Here is a 6,228-nt window from a genome sequence, read left to right as displayed (position 1 = left end):
ATGATTTGGTGAGAGGGTTGAAGGATGTGAAGTTTGAGAAGGACAAGCTTTGTAGTGCATGTCAAGCCAGCAAGCAAGTTGCAAATACTCATCCAACCAAAGCTTTCGTGTCAACCACAAGAGTGCTAGAACTCCTACACATGGATTTATTTGGACCAACAACATACAAGAGTTTGGGAGGGAATCTCTATTGTCTTGTGATTGTGGATGACTATTCAAGATATACATGGGTGTTCTTCCTTCATGACAAATCCGAAGTTGCATCTTGCTTTATGAAGTTTGCCAAGAGAGCTCAAAATGAATTTGAAGTGAAGCTCAAAAAGATTAGAAGTGACAATGGGAAAGAATTTGACAACACAAACATTGAAGCTTATTGTGATGAAGTTGGGATCAAGCATGAAGTCTCCGCAACTTATACTCCTCAACAAAATGGTGTAGTTGAGAGGAAGAACCGGACTTTGATCACTCTTGCAAGAACAATGCTAGATGAGTACAACACCCTAGAAGCTCTATGGGTGGAAGCAATCAACACCGCATGCTATGCATCAAACCGCCTATTCCTTCAAAAGTTCCTTGGCAAGACTCCTTATGAGTTGCTCAATGGGAAGAAGCCAGACGTCTCCTTCTTTAGGGTGTTTGGTTGCAAATGCTACATCTACAAGAAGCGGCAACACCTAGGGAAGTTCCAAAGACGTTGTGATATTAGTTTTCTTGTTGGTTACTCATCAAAGTCCAAAGCATATAGAGTATTTAATCATGCCACTGGCTTGGTTGAAGAAACATATGATGTGGAATTTGATGAATCTAACGGCTCCCAAGGAGCACATGAGAATCTTGATGATGTAGGTGATGAACCATTGAGGGAGGCCATGAAGAATATTCTGGTGGGAGACATCAAGCTAAAATATGATGAAGATGATGTACAAGTCATTAACCAACCCTCTTCATCAAGTGTGCCACAAGATGGTGAAAAAGATGGGAGAGTAGAAAATGAAGATACTCATATCTCCCATGAGCAAATGGTGGTACAAGCACAAGATGTTGATGCTCCACAACCTCCTCCCCAAGTGGTCAATAGAAGAAATACACCTCTCCTACAAGATCATCCACAAGATCTCATCATAGGGAGTCCATCAAAGGGAGTAATGACTCGATCTCAAAAACTTACTTCATTTATTGCTCATCACTCTTTTGTCTCTTGCTATGAGCCTACCAAGGTAGAAGAAGCTCTAAAAGATCCGGATTGGATCAATGCCATGCATGAAGAGTTGAACAACTTCACTCGCAATGAAGTTTGGACTCTTGAAGAGCGACCAAAGGGTGCAAGAGTCATTGGAACGAAGTGGGTGTTCCGCAACAAGCAAGATGATCAAGGTGTTGTTGTGAGGAACAAGGCAAGACTAGTTGCAAAGGGGTTCTCTCAAGTTGAAGGTTTGGATTTTGGAGAGACCTTTGCACCAGTTGCAAGATTAGAAGCCATCCGTACCCTTCTTGCATATGCATCACACCATGAAATGAAACTATATCAAATGGATGTGAAAAGTGCATTTTTAAATGGCTTTATTAATGAACTAGTCTATGTTGATCAACCTCCCGGGTTTGAAGACCCTAGATATCCTAATCATGTTTATAGGTTGTCCAAGGCACTATATGGGCTTAAGTAAGCCCCAAGAGCTTGGTATGAGCATCTTCAGGACTTTCTCATTGAGAAGGGCTTCACCATTGGGAAGGTCGACACCACGCTATTCACCAAGAAGCTTGATGGGCATATCTTCATTTGTCAAGTATATGTTGATGATATCATCTTTGGATCATCAAATGAAGACTCATGCAAAGAATTTGGTGAATTGATGTCGAAGGAATTCGAGATGTCCATGATTGGTGAGCTTACATTCTTTCTTGGTTTTCAAGTCAAGCAAATGAAAGAAGGCATCTTCATCTCTCAAGAGAAATACACAAAAGATCTTCTCAAGAGATTCAAGATGGATGAATATAAGCCAATCAAGACACCAATGCCTACCAATGGACATCTTGACCTAGATGAGGGAGGTAACCCGGTTGATCAAACTCTCTAGCATTCTATGATTGGTAGCTTGCTATACTTAATCGCATCTAGGCTCGACATCATGTTTAGTGTGTGTATGTGTGCTAGATTTTAAGCTAGTCCTAAGGAAACACATTTAATTGCCATAAAAAGAATCCTTAGGTATCTTAAGCACACACCAAGCATTGGCCTTTGGTATCCCAATGGAGCTATATTTGAGTTAGTTGGCTATTCCGATTTGGATTACGCCAGATGCAAAGTTGATAGAAAAAGCATATCCGGAGGGTGCCATTTGCTTGGTAGATCACTTGTGTCTTGGTCCTCCAAGAAACAAAATAGTGTGGCTTTGTCCATTGCCGAAGCGGAATATATTGCTGTGGGTGCTTGTTGTGCACAAATTTTATACATGAAATAAACTTTGCTAGACTATGGTGTAGTTCTAGAAAAAGTACCTCTTTTGTGCGACAATGAAAGTGCGGTAAAACTTGCAAATAATCTGGTTCAACACTCTCGCACCAAGCACATAGATATCCGCCATCACTTTCTAAGAGATCATGTTGCTAAAAATGATATATCACTAGAAGGTGTAAGAACCAAAGATCAATTAGCAGATATCTTCACTAAACCATTAGATGAGGCTACATTTTGTAGATTGCAGAATGAGCTCAATGTGCTTGATTTTAGTAACTTCACTAAAAATTGAGCTTGTGTTATCCCTTGCATTCATTGTAATATACAACATGTTTAATTTTTGGCGATGCATATAGGGCATGTCTAACATGGTTAAGATAACCGCCGGAAAGCATGTGAAGAAGCTTAACCTTAGATCAAACTTGACAAGCAACTAGATTTACTTACAAGTATTGCATATGCATGAATGTTGTTTTGTCGTTTTGTTCCATTTGCCCTCTTATTGCCTATTTTCTTAAAAAGAATTATAGCCTAAGGCAACATATTTTGAAAAATATGAGGGTTTGAGAGAGGTCACTCACATTAGTCCCAATTGGTGTTTATTTGGATCTTATTCAAGTTGAGACTTGATTGGGAATAGGCAGCGCGAAGGAACTTTGAAGATTTGCTGGAAAAGGTGCACCGGACGCTACACCGGACGCTGCTGTTCAGCGTCCGGTCAGTTCATAGGAGGTGAACTGCTGGTGAAGGAGTGACCGGACGCTGCATTTGTGCGTCCGGTCAGGAAGGGATCCAACGTCTGGTCGATTGAAGGAAGAATAGGTTGTACTGATCGGACCCTGCCTACGTCTGGTCATGGACCACCAGACGCGTCCGATCCCGATTCCAGAGGAATTGGACCTCTCTGGAATTGACCGGACGCTAGGTGGTAGCGTCCAATCGCTACCACCGGAGCGTATGGTCAGTGGATCCCGCGTGGCTTTAGGACTCTTTTCCATTTCCTTTCTTGTCACATTTGGGGAATCTATTTAACCGAACCACCGTACCCTTTTCTCCGCATCCCGCCGTGACCAAGCCGAGCCCTAGCTAGCCCCGCCGCTCCCGCGCCCAAGCCTCCGCGCCGCCACAGCTCGCCGCGCCACTGCAGCCCCGTGTCAAGCACCTTGCGCTAGCTACGCACGCCATTGTGCCTCCCCTACCTGTGCTCGCCCCTGCCTCGCTCGCCACCGCGCCGCCACTGAGGAGCCCGCTGTCGAGCCTCGTTGTGCGCCCTAGTCACCGTGCGGCTCTCCATGATAGCGCTGCCATCGGCTCCTTTGGCACCAAGTACCACTCAAGGCCATCTCTAGTGCCCTAGCCCTACCTCCTCCATCGTTGGTAAGGCCTGACCTGTGCTCCAATTTTGATTTACCTATGACCTAGATCAACAGCAGTGCACTGATTTCCAATCATCCAAGGCCGCCGAATTCTTCGAAGCGGTTCGCGATCCCTAACCCTAGTCGGTTCCGAGGTTCCCCGCGCGATGTCTTTCCTTTTCTCGGATCACTGATTCATCAGGTAGCTTGCTCATCGTATCAATTTCGCACCTACATTGCTTGCTTCCTAGGTTTTCACATCTATTAGATATAATGTATTTATTTGTATATCCATCTATTCTATCATGCAGCAAGTTGGTGCCGTTGAGGTTCTTGTGGCAGTTGACAGTCAACTCAGAGCCAAGCTCATGAGTAAGGATCGAGGCCAAGCCTCGGGAGTGTCAGTTTGATAGTTGATCTTCATCAGCGGCAGTTCATCCTCTTGTCAGATCAGATGGCTCACACCAAGAACGTTGGTGGTGGTCCGAGTGATGATGACCAGAGGCCCCCACCTCGCCAGCCTGTAGGATTGAAAGGCAAAGCAATGAAGCAGGTGACATCCATGAAGCACAAGTACCCCGACGTAGAGACAGCGAGAGCAGCAGCTGTTGCAGAGGCCGCAGAGCGTGCTAAGAGAGGAGGCGCTCGTAGTGGTGTTGTCATAGTAGATCCACAGCTCACACCAGCACAGAGGGCAGCAGTTGAGGAGGCTGAGCGTCTTCATGGTGGTCCACCTAGGACTGTCATGATGGCAGGATGTCGACTGGCTATTGAGGAGACTCGTCCTTAGGGGGAGTCCCAGCAGGAGGCACAGCAGCAACCCCCACCAGTAGAGCCTCAGCCAGCTCAGGAGACTCAGGAGGGTCAGCAGACCGAGGAGACCGTGCCAGCACCCTAGCTACGCCGCTCTGGTCGGACCAGTGCCATAGTTCCACCGAGGCCAGCTATACAGCGCAGGGGCTCACGCCCACTGCCTAGACCATAGGGTCTGCCTCTAGTGGTACACCTCGACTTGAGGGCCGCCACAGCCAGACAGGTTTGCCAGTTGAGGTTTGTTGAGTTCGATGTGTGGTTTCCTCCGAGGAGGGATGAGAGAGCAGAGAGGGGTTCTACACGCCGCTCCAGGAGGATTTCTATAATGCCTATCTCAACAGTGGGGCAGTGTTCAGATCACAGAGATTCTATAGTTTGGAGTCTATTGTGGCAACAGCTGGAGAGCACATCCGCCCCTACTTGTCATATTTGTCGGGGCTCGCAGATCTGATTGGTCGGACAGGAGTATATGTACCATCTTGGATCCAGCAGTTTTATGCTTCACTCTACGTTGATCCGCATCACAACTTCATACACTTTGCATTCAATAGCAGAGATTACAGGGTGATGAGCTTCAGGGCCCAAGAGATACTAAGGTTATAGGAGTAGCCTGTAAAATTGCATGAGGTATGTTATGGACAGCAGGAGCCTCCTAGGCATCCTCATGGAGGGTTGGTGCCTCCTACAGATCTGGTGAGACATTGCTTCAAGGAGCCCTTTGGTGAGGGGTCAAGTAGGAACCCCAGTGACCTGACTCCTACAGCGCGAGTGTTAGAGGCCATCATCAGGAGGACACTACTTCCCAGGTTGGGATACAGAGAGGGTCTGACTCGCCTACAGCTCTGGCTCCTTAATGCCCTGATGCAGCAGACCGTGTTCAACATTTGGGACCTCCTTCTATCAGAGATGGAGGATACTATTGCTGAGGGCTTCAAGGGTCGCCGACAGCTTCCTTATGCACATTGGGTCACATTCTTGATGCTACAGTGTGTGCACGTCAGGACCCCTAAGTTGGTTGCAGAATATAGGGCTGCCACCATAGAGTTTCCCGCATATAACATGGCACAGAGGATTAGGCACAGCACTCCACAGGCTCTAGCTCGTCCCAGTCATTGTCCAGATATTCTAGAGTCAGTAGCTCAGCAGGACGAGATCATTAGAGGCATTGCTGCCACTGAGGAGGAGGAGCTTGAGGCACAGCAGGAGATGACTGAGTCCAGTGATAGCTCGGATGATGACTATTTGCCGATTCCTCAGATGCCTCCACGCAGACATGATGCAGAGGCCGGCAGTTCTAGCTCAGCTCCACTAGCACCACAGACGGACCCCGTATTGATTGCCATTCTTGAGCGGATGCAGCAGGATCATGCACGACAGGCACAGGAGACCACTGCCAACTTCGCATAGTTCTAGGCTCATCAGGATGAGTTCCAGAGGCAACAGCAGCTTCTCCTGTAGCAGTAGCAACAGATGCATCAGCAGCAGTTACTCATGCAGCAACAGCTTATGGGATTTATGCAGCATGTAGTGACAGCACTTGGGGCCCCACTGCCATAGCCTTCACCCTAGCTTGCTCAGCCTGCCTCCACCACGATGACTCCAGCT

This window comes from Miscanthus floridulus, chromosome 2 (assembly GCF_019320115.1).
Source record: "Miscanthus floridulus cultivar M001 chromosome 2, ASM1932011v1, whole genome shotgun sequence".
Lineage (NCBI taxonomy): Eukaryota > Viridiplantae > Streptophyta > Magnoliopsida > Poales > Poaceae > Miscanthus > Miscanthus floridulus.
This window is presented reverse-complemented; position numbering follows the sequence as displayed.